Source organism: Adiantum capillus-veneris, chromosome 4, assembly GCF_014529385.1.
Source record: "Adiantum capillus-veneris isolate H3 chromosome 4, ASM1452938v2, whole genome shotgun sequence".
Classification (NCBI taxonomy): Eukaryota; Viridiplantae; Streptophyta; class Polypodiopsida; order Polypodiales; family Pteridaceae; genus Adiantum; species Adiantum capillus-veneris.
In genome coordinates, this window is record NC_140934.1 from 101,828,514 (window position 1) to 101,845,444 (window position 16,931).

A 16,931-nucleotide genomic window follows, 5' to 3' on the forward strand; every position below is an offset into this window, starting at 1 on the left:
AAAAAGTAATACTTAAAGACATTCCAAAACTCTTTATTCCGCACATAGTCTGGGTGATCAGAGTGTAGGAGCTCCTGACACGCCTGAACTGTAGCATCTTTCGAAAGCTTGGAGTATGTGCGTGTGGCTGGTTTCAAAGATGGGAAGGTTGTCATGCCCAGTGCATGACCAATCCTGGTAAGCGTAAGGTGTGGCCCCGCACTTTGGGAAAACGGTTCAAAAGCTCGTATACCATATCTCCAGGCACATTAGTGGGTAATTTTGTAGTGGCTAATGCAGTCAGACCTAGTTGTTGCAATTGGTCTGTAGAAAAGATATCCTTTAGAGAAGGATGGGGTAGCTGCAGGTGAAAGTTTAATGTGAAAGATGCCTGACTTTTGGACTTAGGAGGTCTGCTAATTGCATGACGTAACACATGTTGTGCCCGCTTTCTTATGTTTCTGGGATCCACCTCTGGACTGCTAGAAGGTCCTGATTGTGATTCTGAGCTGGAATCCGGATGCACCATGTGAGAGGGAACTCTGTAGTTCTTGTCACTGGCTTCACTGGAAGTCATCTTAGTAACATCATGGCTGCTGTGATCAGATTCCGCTTCCTCTGCAGAACTACTTTCTTTTTCCCTGTGTGGAGGTAAAACTTCCCGTCATTTTTGCCGAGTACTACTTGCCATATTATCTCAGTAACCACTCAGAGATGGACGCAGAAAAAGTACACTCAACAAGCTATATATATATACTGTTTTGTTGCTGTATACCGTTTTGTACCACCAGAAGAGCTTACATTCCAAGCGCAATCCCACAGAAGCATACAGACATAACCGTGCAAATCATTATGAGATCAGATGATATATCCCACTGTGCAGACTGAAAGGAAGTAGATTTGTCGGGAGTTGCAGTACTTGCTGGTGCTGAGCTTTTGTGATAGCTGAGAGAGGTTTTGCGATAGCTGATAGGAGAGGGAGTACGACAAGGGTTCATGTAGTGCCTTAATTGAAAAGGGAAAGGGAGAGGGGTCAGTGGGGAGATAGGGTGAGGAGTTCAGTGGGTAGATAGGGGCACAGGCAGAGAAGAGGATGGGGTGCGCAAGGCGAGACAGGTTGGTGGTGGCGATGTAGGGTGAGAGGTAGTGTGTAGGGGCGAGTGAGGTAGGTAGGGGCTAGGGCTATTGGGTAGGGGCGAGGGAAGATAGAGAGGGGCAAGGGAAAGTAGAGATGGGCGAGGTTTAGTGGGTAGGGGTGAGTTGAGTAGGTAGGGGCGAGTGCCAATAGGTAGGGGCGAATCTTGTTGTGTAGGGACGAGTGCCAGTAGGTATGAGCGAGGAAAAGTAGAGAGGGGCGAGTGCCAGTAGGTACTGGGTAGAGACGAGTGCCAGTAGGTAGGTGCGAGGGAAAGTAGAGAGGGGCGAGGGGTAGTGGATAGGGGCTAGGGAGGGGAGAGAGGGGCGAGGCTAGTGGATAGGGCCTCTGGAGGTAGGAAGGGCGGGGGTTAGTTGTTAGTTCAAGGTGTAGGGAGGAACTTGTAGGGCAATGAGCAACTCCGGAGACTACACAGACAGAGAGAGTGGGTAAAAATTTTACGGAGAGAGCAATGGTTATAGAGTGACCCCATATCCACACTTAGAAAACATTGGAAGAAGAAGAAGAAGGAACTTCGTGCTACTTGAAAGAAGAATGGAAAAATAATTATTGCGTAGAAAAGCCTCCTAATGACCAAAGTGTGTTACATTAGAGAGACCAGAGTGTCAAACAAGACGGACAATACAAAGCAATACAACAAGGTAGTCCAATCTTATGAAAAGAATGAGTTGATTACAAGAAGTTCAAGACGAAACAAGCACCCTAGTTACATAGCGGTAGAGAAAGTACACTGAAGGAGGAAATGTGGAGACACCTACAGGCATAGCAGAGACTGAGAGTGTGCAGGGACATTATCATAACACCGGCTCTGGTGGGAGGATAAGTGAGAAGAGAAAAGGGAGATTCAGGAACCTATACGATAGGCATAACAGCTACAGATGGCAAAACAGTTGCACACGGCTTACTCAGATGGATAATAGCATTTGATTCTGGAGCCATTTACTAGTGGCAAGGGGACACCTTCCAAAGTTACTAGCTGGATTGCTTCCTGTGGCAAAATTTCCTGTACCATGAATGGGCCTTGCGGCGAGTTGTGACGAAGCTCTCTGCTTCAAGAGCATGAGAAGCCAAACGGCCAGTTTCTTCCAATAGGGAGAGACGAGAGACAGGGGCAGACTCCATACCTCCATTAGCACGTAGATTGCCTACTCGAGGAGATCTTGAGTTGAAACCGAACGGGGGTATGGCTTCTAAACCGAAGACTAACTGAAAATGGGGTGTGATTGGTTGTGGCTTTGAAAGAAGTTCGGTATGCCCAAAGGGTGCCGTGGATAGCTTGAGCCCAAGACGCCGGATGTAGATGACATGCTTTTCGCAGAAGGGCTATCAGAACCTTATTGGTGCTCTCAGCGTGCCCATTTTCTCTAGGGTAATAGGAACAAGACTTACGATGGAAAATCTTGTAGCTGGCGAACAAGGTTGAAATCATTCCATTAACAAAGTGACTTCCCCTATCAGTGGTGATCTCCAGGGGACATCCAAACCTGCACAAAATATTTTCATACAGAAACTTGGCTACAATATTGCCAGTGTAATTAGTTGTCGCCAGTACCTCTGCGTACTTGGTTGCATAATCTGTAGCCACCAACGGATATTTCCGGTTACCTGGTTCGGGCGGGGGAGCAATTGGACCCACAAAATCCATGCCCCATCTCTCAAAGGAAAGCCATGCCATAGAGACCTGCAGAGGACGGTTGGATTGCTTGCTTGGTTTAGGTCCACAACACTGACACACATCACAGACTTTCACATAGGTGCTTGCATCCTGAAAAATATAGGGCCACCATAGACCACTGTAGAATCTTTTGGGCGGTGATATGACCAGGGTAATGGCCACCAGTGGGACCACTGTGGGCATCTTCCAGACTATGCTGAACTTCATGAGGGGAGACACACCGCCTCAGAACACCATCTGGTCATGACTTGTAGAGCTCGCCTCCAATCAGAGTGAATGGCCTAGACTTCAACAACAATCTTCTCTTCTGTAGTGGAGACGCATTCGCTGGGTACAAGCCAGTAGATAGCAAATGCAAGTCATCGCCGTACCATTCCGGAGTGGTATGCACCTTAAAGAGACTGCTATCGGGAAAGTCATCCTCAACCCCTGCTGGTTCACCAGTTTGAATGCGAGATAGGTGGTCAGCCATGATATGATGTTTGTCGGGTTGTAGTACCACTTCGAAATCAAACTCTTGAAATAAGAGTAGCCACTGCCATACTCGACCTGCAACTTGTGGCTTATTAAGTAGATAGCGCAGGGCATGGTGATCAGTAATAATTGTGAAGTGGACCCCTAATAAAGGGCTGTACGGGGAGGTGCTTGCCACTAGGCCCTGCACCCGGGTATAGAGACTGAATGACTGAGAGGGTGTCACTTCTGAGGTTTGCATCGAGCCGGAGCATATCGTAAAGTGACAATTGCTGAAAAATGCTCTTCAAGATTGCTTCCTTTGTGGGCTTAGCTCCTTCGATTTGGGCTTCCTCTGGAAGTTTGACCTATTGCAAGTGAGCCTCTGCTTTCAATAAGGCTCCATCAATGTCAGATAGCATAGAGGTTGGCCTACTCTTAGCACCAATGAAGGGCTCGTCAGGTAGGTCAGGTTGTGGAAGTGGAGATGGACGAGATGGACCTGTTGGCAAGCTGAGACCAAGAGCTGCTCTTTGTGCCCGAGTGAGGGCGCCACCGGGCTTCCCTACTTGTTGTGGCCTAACCGCATGAGTAGCAGGTGATGGTTGAGGGATGGTGTTCACTGCGATTATATTGATCTTCGGGAATGTGAATTATTGTTGGTTCTGAGCTGATCCTGAAGATGAGGATGCCCTTTGCTTGGGACAATCCTTACTGTAGTGGTCCTTAGACTCCGGGCAATCACGGCAAGGAGGAGACCCTTCAGGTAAAGGACATTTGATCTGGTAATGCCCATATTCTTCACATCTGTAGCATAAGATGGGCTGATTTGATGGACGAAATGGGGGACAAGGTGGTCTCTGCTCTTGGTGCATGGAGTTGGAGGCTAGAAGCTTTGAGGGGCTGAGAGAGCATGGGAATAAAATTGAGACGGAAAAATACTTGACATACCTTGGACAATAGGGGTATTGAGCAAAGGTGGCATGTAATTTGGATAGCCATAGGGGGAAACCATATTGGATGGTGGTGCTAGCCCTTGTTGGAGAGAAGGACCGAGACTTTGTTGTATTTGCCGCAATCCCTTGATATAGTAGCAATCCTTGTCTTCATGTCCAGACTTTTCGCAGAAGTAGCAATAAGCGCGAACAAGACAATCTTGTGGAGGGTGTCCTGGAGAGCGGTATGAGCAGCATACCATAGCCTTAGTCTCCTGCTGAGACCTAAGCTCTGCTAGCTTTCTATTGATGTGATTCAAAGCCTTGTGATGCGGGGCTTCACGTGTCTAAGAGAGATTGATTTTTCCTCTTGAAGAGCGCGTTATAGTTTTAGGGCTTCAAGTTCCCTATGTAAAGAAGTCAAAGGGTCAGATGGACTTTCCAAGAGTACAGATGCAGTCTCTACGCTAGAAGAGTCGGTAAACAGCTTTCTTGGCCCCTCTATCCTAGTAGCAATCACAACAAACTCGTCCAGGTTGGTGTCAGGTCGGATATTCTCTCTGAGTTTTTTTTTTTCCCGGGAAAAAGATCCTTCTATTAGTTAATGAAAACTGCCCATAGGGCTACAACCTCCTCTGCAAGAGAGGGCTACAACAAGCATGATGGGGAGACTCCCAATGAAAAAACATCATATATACAATGAGGCTAAATCAAGAGATGGGAGGAGGGAAGAGCCACACAGGTGGACAGTAGTGCCATCTGAGCACCCCCTGGACTATGGTGTAGAAAGGCCCAGGGCACCAAAGTCGAAGGAAAGCCTCGTGGCGCTCCCGCATGCGGTCGGAGCTGCCCTGTAGTCCGTCAAGCTGTCCTCTGAGAGTATGGATCAGCTCTAGCCAAAAGTCACGAACAGTCTCAGCTGGTGGCACAGGGCGAGCCTCAAAGATGCGGAAACAGCGGGCCCGCCAGATGAACCAAAGTGTTAGGCCACCGATGAGCTCCCAACACTCCTCTCTCTCACTGCACCACTCTTGTGGTGTAATCTCTGTAGCAGGCTGGAGTGTAGGACATCCCCCTTGCATCACTATCATCCTGCTGGTGGACGATAGCTCAAACTGAAGTGCCGGGCCCATGAGGGTGGACCAAGCCTCTGCCTCCCAAGTGTACTGTCGAGCCGTGGAGAGAGCAGACATCAACCGAAGAACTCGTAGCCACACCTGCTGGGCCGAGGGACAGTCCCAAAGACAGTGACGCTGACTCTCCACCAAATGGTCACAAGCTGCACATGTGGCCGAGAGACCACTATGCACTAGCCAGCTCCCTACTGCTGTGGCTCTGTGTGCGACCAGCCATTGAAACAAGGTGACTCGCCTCGGCTGTCTGGAGTCCCACAACCTCTCCCAAAAGTCTGCCAACAACTCGACGGTGAGACCCTCCTCCTGCCAATGACGTGCTGTGGCGGGGAGGGCCTCTCTGTGTGCTGCTAGTATGTGTCGTCCAAGCCGAACAATGTACTGAAAGAAGGGGACTCCTGGGTGGTCTGCAGAAGAGAAGGGGTCCCTCCATAGCCACTCACCAAGATCCCACTGTACTCGTGCCAGTGGACAACACTCCCAAGCCCAAAGCCTCCAGTGGCCAGTCTCAAGAGCTGCTGGGTCAGGGTCTATGACGCAAGTCTCCCACAGATGCCCACAACTCGGATCCTCTGAAAACAACACTCTGCTACCTGTGGGGCCTCTACTGCAACTCACTGTAATCGTCCCCCACCCTGAAGGTCGAAGAACAGGGCTGGGATAGTCTCTGAACAAGTCCTGACTGAAATGAGAACCTCCAGTCGTGTGAAGGCTCCCATCCATCGGGGTGCTACTGGCTCGAGAGGCGTGAGCCACTCAGCTGGAACTGAATCTGAGATGTCCTGACACATGCTCTGCACCCCTCTCATGCCCTGTAGCTGGAAACCGTGTACGTCCTTTGACAAACCTGTGAACTCTAGCCAGTCACCTAGAGAGCGTGTTGGACCTGCTGCCATGGGACCCCAGGAAACATGAGGTCGACTACCAACCAAGTGGTCTCTCTGAGTGCTAACCATGGGGCTCCAAACGAGGGACTGCCGTAGGCGCTCCTCCGTGCACATCGGCTGTCGCTGTTCCAGGCCACGCCGTAGGAGCTCCCAAGAACGAAGCAAACTCTCAGAGAAACGGTCCTCCAGTCTCCTGCTGAAACCAACTCGGCGCATCTTTGTAAAGATCTATCTGGTCGAAGGTTGCCAAGGGCCTCCTGACTGAGGCACCCTGGCACGAAGCCTCTGCAACAAGAACTCCTTCCAGGGCTCCTCACCTGGAAGAAGTCCTCTGACTATGAACTTCCCTAGAAGGGCTCTGCTTTGCTGTGCTGGATCAATGATCCCAAGCCCTCCCTGAGAACAAGGAAGCGTGATGACCAACCAAGCCACCTTGGCTCGGGCCATCTGAGGGTCATGTGACTAAAGGAAGTTCTTGATCAGCCTCTCTACCTGGCTGATACAAGAACTCGAGAAGATCCAACAGGAGGTGATGTACCACATAGTCGCGACAGCACCTGGGTTGCAACTACTACTCTACCAGCCAGCGACAGACATGTTGAGCTCCAATGTAACAGCTTTCTCCTTATGGACAGGAGAAGAGGAGCAATCTGTTGCTCGGGAGACAAGTCCAAACCAACCTGACAACCCAAGTATCGAACTGCAGTCCCTGGGGGAATCCACCTGAAACCCTCTCCTGGCATCCAATCTGGCATAGGAGCACGACCAACCGAGAAAGCCACTGTCTTTCTCCAGTTGATCAGTGCGCTCGATGCACAACAGAAGGTCTCCAAAGCCTGCTCACATCTGTGAAGATTGGCCTCTTGGCCATCTAAGTACAAGGCTGAGTCATCGGCAAACTCAATGTCCAGTAACTCCTCTCCCCGAATAGGGAGTGCTAAGCCCCGAAGACCAACCTGCTGTGACACCAAAAATCTGCTCATCGCCTCCGCATAGAACAGAAAGAGAAAGGGGGCAAGAGGGCAGCCCTGTCTGACCGAGCGTGTGAGCATGAAGCGCGCACCTCTCCCCCTTGCCAAAAGCACCTGACTGTGAGCCTGTCTCTACAAAGCTGACACCCCTCTGATCCAAGCATCTGAGAAGCCCATCCTGCGAAGAGTGCCCTCTAGAAAGTCCCAGTCAACTCGGTCGTAGGCCTTCTCAAAATCGAGAAGAAGAATCACAAGGTCCTCACCATGGAGCCGTGCGAGGGTAGAAGCCTCCCAGAAAGTAAAGATGTTGTCAAGGATACTGCGTTCCTTGACAAAACCTGTCTGAGACCCATGTATAAGGCTCTCTAGAAGTGGCTGAATCCTCAATCTCAGAGCCTTGGCAAGAATTTTGTAGGTTGAGTTGAGGATGGTGATGGGGTGCCACTGACGAATCTCATCCAAGGAGCCACCCTCCTTGGGATTGAGGTAGATCAGGCCCTCACTCATGCTGAGGCATCACCCCTGTGTGCAAAATGTACTGAAAAGCACTACAAAGATCTGGGCCAAGCAGGTCCCAGTACTCCAAGAAAAAGCTGGGAGTCAACCCATCGTCACCTGGACAGCTACCACGAGGAAGGGCCCTCAGAGCTGTGTGCAGCTCCTCAAGCTGAAGAGGCATCTCTAGCCTCTGGCGCATTTCCTCTGTCACAAGACATGGCATCTCTGCCCAAACCTGCTCCCTGCATGCATCCTGCCGCTCTGACTGAGGCTCAACCGATAGTAACTCATGGTAGAAGTCAGTAGCAACTGTACGCATATCCTCGGGCTCACAAGCAACTGACCCATCGGGCCTCCTCAACTGACTGACCTTGGCATGCGAATGCCGAGGCCCCACTGTCTCAAAAAAAGCGCCAGTCACTCTGTCACCCACCCGAGTCCACTGAGATGCCTCTCGGTGGAAGGCAAACTCATGACGCCTCTCCTCTATGCTAGCAAGCTCCTGTCGAGCCTGCTGTAACTGCTCCTCCAACCATAGACTGTCTGGATGCTGCTCCTGCATCCTCTGCAGTGAAGCAATGCCCCGTTTGAGACGCTGCTCCGCTTCTCTCGCTGCAGCCCGGTGAGCCAGAGACTCCTGAAGAAAAAAGTGGCTAAGCTGAGCTAGGCCTGCGGCCACTCTGTCTGTAGGTGAATCCTATCTGTCCATACCCTCTGTCCAGAGAGCCTCTACCCTCTCTCTGAGTGCTGAGTCCAACAAGACCCTCTCTGGGATGCGGAGCATCGTGCTCCCACTCCTCTGCCTGTCTGACACTGTGAGGATCACTGGTGCATGGTCCGAGAAGGAAGTCCCTGCCAGGATGCCCACTGAACCCACCAAGTCACTGAAGTGGTCACTAGTGTAGAAGCGATCTATCCGCGATAGATTCACTCCTCCCACTCTGCGGTCTGATCTAGAGAAGGCAAGACTGTCTGGGGGCCTCACAAAACCTGAGTGCTGCCATGTATCCGAGACCCTCAAAGTCATACAAAACCTCTCCCAAGCAGCCAACTCGACTCCATGCACAGTAGCATGGCTGCCACCAATCCTGTCAGAAGGGTCCTCCAACATGTTGAAGTCCCCTCCTATACACCAACGATCGGCCTGCGGCAAAGAGTCAACAATCTGTGACCAAAACTCTGCTCGAGCACTCGCCACATTGGGCGCATAGATGTTCAGGAAGCCCACAAGGCCACCCTAAACCTGCATAGTAATCCACTGAGCCCTGCCTGGCACAATAATCCCTCTGCCTACAATGGCCTGCTGCAATGAGTCCGCAATAGTGATACATACCCCTCCCTGGATGCCTCCAGGTCCAAAAGCAGCTGACCAAAAGGTATCATACCGTCCACGCAAAATCTGACCACAACGCCGGATGCGGCTCTCACACAGATGGTGCTTCTGAAGCATAAGGAGATCAATCTCTCCTCCCACAAGGCAAGGCTGAAGCTCCTGACGCAATCAGCCCCGCTTTCGTTGAAACTGGGGCCCACCTAGTCCCTGCACGTTCCATGAGACGATCCTCATGGGGAGCGAGAGAGAACAGATGCTGCCGCAGCAACAAGATGGGCTATCTTCGAGGCAGGCTTGGATGGGGAGGAATCCGCATCCGAGCGGCCTCTAGATAGGCGTGACTGCAGTGTGTGCCTAGCCCAAGCCCAAGCAGAGCGAGTCGTACGCAGCGCAACCTCCTCTGTCCAGGAGTCCTCATGAATGTATACATAGCAAGGCAAAGACTGCGTATCAGCAAAGAAGTACACCACAATGTGCCTACATCCTGCGGAGTCTGGGGGTGTCACCGCAAACTTGGCCAATGGCCACAAAGTTTGCAGCATATCTGTAACTCCAAGTTCTCCCATGTGGTGAGAGAACTCTAAAACCTCTGTGTGCAACCATCCCACCACTGAGTCAAGGGACCACTCTGTCTCAGTCCTACCACAGAGGGGGAAGGAGAAACCGACTGCCGAGTCCAGGGCCTCTGTCCCCCTAGCGGCGAGGAACAAAACATGGACCCTGAAACAGGCTGCCTCATGGTCTGCTGCGGAGTCGCCGAGAAAACGAGTGAATCCGTAGTCGAAGAAGTCCCAGCGGCGTCTGATGTCAATGCTCGTCAGCCCACGAGGGATGGCTGCAAGGGAGGATGTCTGAATCTGCAGAGGGGGCCGCAAGAAGGGCCGACCCTGTTGCGCTAGGCGACTCGTGGCAAGCGCTGCCAAGAGATCTCCTAGCCGTTGGAGAGGGACCAGCCGCCTGAGCCGACTGAGGAACTGGAGCAGTAGGAGGAGAGGGAGCTGGGGTGAGAGGAGGAGAAGAGGGGCGGGATGGGGCGACAGAGGTAGAGGGGCGGGGTGGAGAGGCGACGGGAGCAGAAGGCGGGAGGGAACTTTGGGGGGGGGTGCGGCTGTCACGGGAGAAGCGGAGGTGGAGGCTGGCGTAGGGATCTCCTCTTGCTCAAGAGGACCAAAACGGTTCCCCGTGGGAACCCACTGCTGCTGAGTCGGCACCTAAGGGCCACTCTGAGTGCCAGGCTGTCGCTGTGGCCCCTGTCGTCGGCGGCCACTGGCCTGCTGCCACCCCTCCTCCGCTGGAGCCCCATGCTCGGAGGGTGGCTCTGCATGTGTACGCTATGCCGTTGGCTGTGGCTGCGGGCAAGCCCTGGCAGGCTGGGGCTGAGGTTGTGGTGCAGGTCGCGGCCTCCTCCGTGGACAGGCCTTCGCTAGATGGCCCATCTGGCGGCAAATGAAGCACTGGTTCGGAAGGCCCGAGTACTCCACTCTGTCGAAACCAACCCCCACTCACCCGAGGTAGAAGGATAACCTTCGGGAGTGTGTGGGTATCTCTAACCAAAACTTGAACTTAGGGAATGCCGGCCGCCTTGGCAGCTATTGATGCTGCCGTGCGAGGTGTCTCCAGGACAGTCCCAATGGCGGAATGGATCCTGGAAAGAAGTGGTAGGTACTCCCTCCGTAAACCCGGAAAGCAGACTGAGATGGGGTTGTCTGCCTCCTCTACTAGAACATCCGAAGCTGGGTCAAAACCATGTCACCACTGTCGAAAGTGGCACGTGAGGCTCGGATGGCCAGTGGACTCATAGCTATGACCTTGGACGCCATCTCGGAGGACTCAAACTTGATCTGATAGTAGCCCCGTCCGAGAATTTGGACATCCAAAATCTTTCCCACCTTTGTGAGAAGGCGGGCTTGTAGAAGGTCTCGCAACTCTCCTCTGCTAGGTCGGGTGCCGAGAATCTTGAAGATGACCGAAGTCGCCTGCAATCGCTCTACCTCGGCGGCAAGGCTCGCTTGCTCTGTAGGCGAGAGAGCAAGTCGAATAGTGGGCTCAGCAGGGTCGGGCGAGGGGGCTTCTGGCGAGTCCCTCTGTGGCGAAGCTGGAGCCTCCATCTGTGTCTACTGCTGTGTCGTAAGAAGATGACGCTGGGAGGATGTTGCAATCCGGCGCAGAAAGCCCCAAGAATGAAACTGAATGGGCCGAGTTGCAGGACTGTCGGGGTGGAAACCAGGCGGGCGAGCAGACGGGGGGGGGGGGGGGGGGTGGGGGGGAGCAGCGGGCTGAGGCAACTGGGAGCGTTGGCGGCAGCAGGAGGGGGTGACTGGGGCAGCAGGGCGGCAGGGCAGCGCGGGGGCAAGCTGCGGTGTCAGGAAGGCAGGCAGCGAGGCAGCGGGGAGGGAGCAGGGGGCAGCGCTGGGGAGGAGGGGGGGGGGGGGGCGAAGTAGCAGCAGCGAGCCGTAATCCTTTGTTTCTCCTCACTCAAGTATCTGTTTTTTGATTCTCTCTGGGTTTTTGATGATAAGTCTTAGGAAGAGCCTGCTCTACCCATTTCCTCACATGGTTGCTGAGGAAGCTTGGCGACTTTGTCCTGGTCACGAGTTCTGCAAAAGTCTCTTTGGGTTGAAGCTGTAGGTTGGCCAACTCATCCAAAACCTTTTCTTGGAAGTCGCCTGGTCTGAAAGCTTCACAAAATTGTTGTCTTAATGTAGCCCACGTAGTAAAGTGGTTCTCTGCAAATTGATTGTACCACTTGTCTGCTAATCCATCCAAGGTAGATGGGAAGAGTACTAAGTAGGCATCTTCTCGGTTGAGCCCACGACCTCTGCAGAGAGAAACAAACCTCTGGGCATGGTCGTCATCATCCTCTGTCGAGAGACCCTTGAAAGTCGAAACTTAATATTCACCTTAGCTAGAACGCTTGTGAGTTCCTCCATGGCTGTCTTTGCAGGAGCTTGTTGCACTGGAGCTTGTTGTAACACAGTGGATGAGAAGTTTATTGATGGTGGGGGTGACTTGGGAGGTATAGAATTGGTTGAGGAGGGAGGTAGGGGTAATGGGGCTGGTGGACTTCTGCTTGGCACGAAGGGTTGACGCTTCCTGTGGTAGTACTTCAAAGGGACTTAGTAGTGGGATTTGTCACTCTTTTGATTGCCTTGTATGTTTCATGCAGTAACCAAAAGCCCACCCAAGCTTTGAGCACGAAGACCTTTACTTACTGCACACTGGTCCAGACTCCACTAGACCACGGCGAGTGACTAGACCTCGTGGCTAGACTTGGACAAGAGAGGACTAGACCCAGCCTACTCTTGGCTAGAGAGAGGACTAGACCCAGCCTAGCGACTACTAAACCGGGATGAGAGACTAGACAAGCAGGTCTAGACAAGCAGGGTTAAAACTAAGCAGGTCGAGGGAAAACTAGATGGAGCTAAGCTAAGGCAGGCCCAGACTTGTGCAAACAAACTGAGTGATGCAGGGAGATGAAACCAGGTAGCCTTTTGACTCGACTTTCGACGAAGTGAGACTTCAGTTGAGGTCCCACCGGGCGTGCCAAAATTGAGAGCACCTGTAGCGGAGATAATGTGTCGTGCCCTCTATAGTGGGTGCTCTTCAATGCAGTGTGCTTGAGATCTCACTCCACAGAATGTAAACACAGAAGACAATGAACATCAGAGCAACAATAGTATGACTCAACAGTGAACCGAACATGAACAACATGAACATCGACCAACTCAAAGAAACCAATACAGACTCTGGCATGGTTGCACAGTGAGCTCCAATCCAGATCTCATAGGTACACTTGGGTGTCGAGGCTCAACTGTGCAGCGATGATGTAGACGTGCTGTGTATAACTGAAGATGATAGACTCTAGAGGATTGACCACAAAAGTAGATAGATCCCCAAAGCCCCAAAAAGCTACGGATATATATAACCATAAAGATCCACCAACGGCTCACAAATATCTAATCCAGCTAAGAGTATCTCAAAACTGTGGTCGTGGTGTCTGGCCCCGCGACCGCTAGACCACCACCTGTAAGTGTCATTGCCCAAGCAAAAGTCCGTCTAGTGTGGACTCAACCCATCTGCAACTAACTGTCTGTCCAGTGGCCTGCGACATTGTAGCCCTGCTACATTTGGGTAATAATTTCAGCAAACACTCTTTCGAAGATAATGGCAAGTCTTGCTTAGTCCACATAACATTATCATGTAGAGTAAAGGCTCTTTTAAGGGCTCCCAGAAGAAGATAAATTTTTTTGCAGTGACGCCATCACAACCAGGGGAACGCAATCGGCTCGGAGTACAACAAGGTGGTACCAAACGTACTATACGTGGCGTATATGTACGTACTGTACATTGTTCCGTACAGGAAAAATTTTTACGTACGTCAAAATACCTACTCTTGTAAAAAAACCGCAAAGTACTAAATTTTCTAGGACATTTCCAATAAAAAACAAGAGAGAAGCCAACAACTTATAGAGACATTCAAAGACACGTTTTACAAGACAACCATATACTGTGTAACTATTGCAAGAGATTTGGATTTTTATTTTAAATCAGCACTGTACGGGCTTCCCACACCCCAAAAATAAAACTGCGTACGGACCGTTCCGTATGGTACTGATCCGTACATAACGTCCGTATGGTACGGAACGGATCAGTACGTACGTTTTGATCCAACCTTAGAGTACAATTGATTTTTAATAAAATCCACCTCCATTGCTTGTTCATATTTTGAGGCAAGAGAATTGTATGCATCGTAGATAAAAAAAGTTGTTGCACATTATGAATTTCAGTAGAAGCCGGAGGAGCAACAACAAAAACATTCCCAAAGTGTGAAACCATGGCATCAACAATCTCACGTTTCGAAGGTTGCCATTAGCCCGATCGGAGCATAACCCTCTTGATGGTTTGAGAGGCCCTTGAATGGTGTAGGTGCTTAAATAACGGTTTTGAGGCACAACCCTTATCCATAAACTCTTGATATCGAGCGCTAGTCTACCATTTATCTAGTTTACGTTATTGGGAAAACAAGAGCAAGAGGTACCTCTATAGCAATGTCTCTTAATAGCGCTCAAGACACAAGATCAACACCACATGTCAGCAAAAGAACCACAACTAAAAGACTAAGTGATCCCGTGGGAATTTAGAAGCACACGCCCATCCAAAAGACCACCATGGAAACTAGGAAGCACCTGTCGTGGCATGAAATTACAACACATGTTGACCAATGCATTTGAGGAGAAGAGCTTTCCCCTTCATCAAATGATTCTTCAAAACCACAATTTTGAAGTTTCTACACATCACAAAACAAGCGAGCTTCCACAACTCACCCTATGCCAAACTGCCTACGGGCTACCATATCTTGTACCTTGCAGGAAACAGACTGTATTTCCCAAACCACAACTCCAAAAGGGATGCTTTCAAGCCTAGAAAATTACCTACATTTTCTGCAACAAAAGTTCTGAAGAACACACATTTCAAATCTATGCACCTCTATGTGCAAAATTGGTGCGAACAACAAGCTGCCATGGTATGGCTACACATAGGAAAGGCCAAGAATTGCATCAAAAAGCATGGAGGAGACACAACGACCCATGACCTACAAAATTGTGATATTTGACTGAACTTTTTTATGTTTTTACATGAGTTAAAGCTATATACAAGCTGTGGCTCAAAAAACTCACCTATGGGCACTTATAGTAACCCGACATCTTGCACTAATCTAGCGACTTGCATTGCATGTGCATGTGCTTCCTAAAGCAAGCTATAAAGCTCACAAAAAGAAAGCCCACATACATTTTTGACATCGGGTGTCATGTCCATATGTACAATTTTACAAAAGAATGGGGTGTTAAAAAATGCATGCAACAACGTTTATCATTATGTTGCACACATACACGAGCGTTGTCAATTCGCATATGCATGGCTCTCCAATTTCTTGCTTTGTGGTGATTTTAACAATGCGTCTGCTTTATGTGATAACACCACAGGGCATTCACACATGTTGGGGGTGGAATTGCACGCTTGGACAAATCTTATTGCATGCACATAGATGTTGGATTTGTGGAGCCTTTTGCATGAGTACACTTTTTAGCATAGCATAATGCTCACTCCTTGTATCATGCACGATTAGATCCGTGGTATGTCCTCAACATGCAACAATATGATGAGTTTGTATGTGAGATGAGTATAGACCGCACCTTGTTGTTGTCTGATCATCCCCCTATTTTAACGACATTGCCCTTTGGGCATGTGTTCTGTGATCAGCCTCTCTCTAGAATACGTGTGCTACACATCAATAATGCCTATCTTTCGCATAAGGCGTTTCATGACATGATCCATGATGTCATTCCCCTGCAGGTCACTCGAATCCATCTTGATCTTGATATTGCTTGTTATTGTTTCATCATGCGCATGCAATGTATGATTCAGAATTATGGCAAGCACTATATGCTTCAGCTACACGCGAATGTTGAGGATGCCAAACAGGTCTATCAAGAGCTCCAACTTTTGCCTGATACGCACCCATTGATAATACAGTGAACCATAATCCATTGACCTGTTGGATCATTGAACGCAAGAATTGGGTGTAGCTCATGCCTAACCTTCATCAAGACACTTGAAAAATCCCTTAAACCAGCATATGCTATCCAATAGCTTGCAAAATATGAGCATTGCCCAACCAATTCATGGTGATTGTGCTCTTGCAAAATAACAATGTCTGCCTTACATGTATGTATATAATGCTAGGTTAATCTCCACTTATGAGGGTTACATAACCGGCGCACATTGTATGAAATGCATTTAACAAACTATGCATTTGAGCGATATGTACAAAAGCAAAGGAAGGAGGGGACCAAGTTGATGTGCCCATAGGCACATTAGCATCAACAGACCGTGGCGCTATTGCAGCATTGTGTAAAGCCTACAGGAGGTGAAGCCCCATGAATTACAACATCCCAGTAAAAATGTACCACCTTGTTCCATACGTCCGCAAGTGTGCAATTATCATTACAAGGAAGCGGTATTTGCAACACAGATTTTACAAGAGAAGGTACATAATCATGAGAAGAAAGTTATTAACGTATTTTAACCGTCTCCTTAGGGGTCACCCTAGGAGATCCTTCCCTCGAATCACATTCTTTCCTTTATTCTTGGTCTCATGTGCAACTGCAAGCGTTACCTTGCTCACAATGTTTGGGGAACTAGCAGATTTGACTTTACCTTTATTCAAAGGTGGAATATCAAACACGGTAGAGGTCACAATGGAGGTTGATCGAAGTTAGAGACCTCTTTCTCATTGGAGACAAGCAGATGTGGAGTAGCTGGAGGAGGTTGCAAATTAGGTTTAGGATATTCGCATTGCATGTGTCCAAATTTTCCAGAGCGAACGCAGAATTTTCAAATTTCCCCATTTGAGCTTGAAGGGGTGTTTCCCAATCAAAGGGTCGCCCTAGTTAACAATAATGGCTTCAGGGGTGGGACCGTCCGTGTCCCAAAGCACACAAAACGGGTTTTTATTGGCTTCAAGTTTGGGAGAACATGTCACTTGCCGAGGTGAGAAGCAAGCATAGGAAGGAAGTGTTGTCAGGTGAGCAGAAAGCCAACTATTTCCACCCATATTGGGCACTAGTGGCGAATGAGGCTTTGGTAGTCTTTGGTAAGATCCCAAGGCAATAGATGTGTCATGTGTGTACCAAAAAACGATGGGGACAATTCAAGCAACATATTGCGGGCGTGGGCATTTGCCAACAATACCTCATAGAATCCCTTGGTGCCACAGTAGCACCTCAGTGGTGGGTTCCTCAAAATCCTTCGATAAGCAAGCTCGGATTTCCCCATTTTTGAGGACTCTGCGGCCATCTTTTTCCTCCGTTTGTAAGAGCAGGTGGTAGGCGTGCGGAATCTGTCATACAT

The 16,931-nt window shown here is 49.8% G+C and overlaps 1 protein-coding gene across 15 annotated transcripts in view; it reads left to right on the forward strand.

The window, feature by feature from the left end:
• The window catches only part of LOC147459708 (uncharacterized), a 185,060-nt gene that overhangs the window by 66,001 nt on the left and 102,128 nt on the right, over positions 1–16,931 (forward strand). The gene's annotated exons all lie outside the window — the stretch shown is intronic.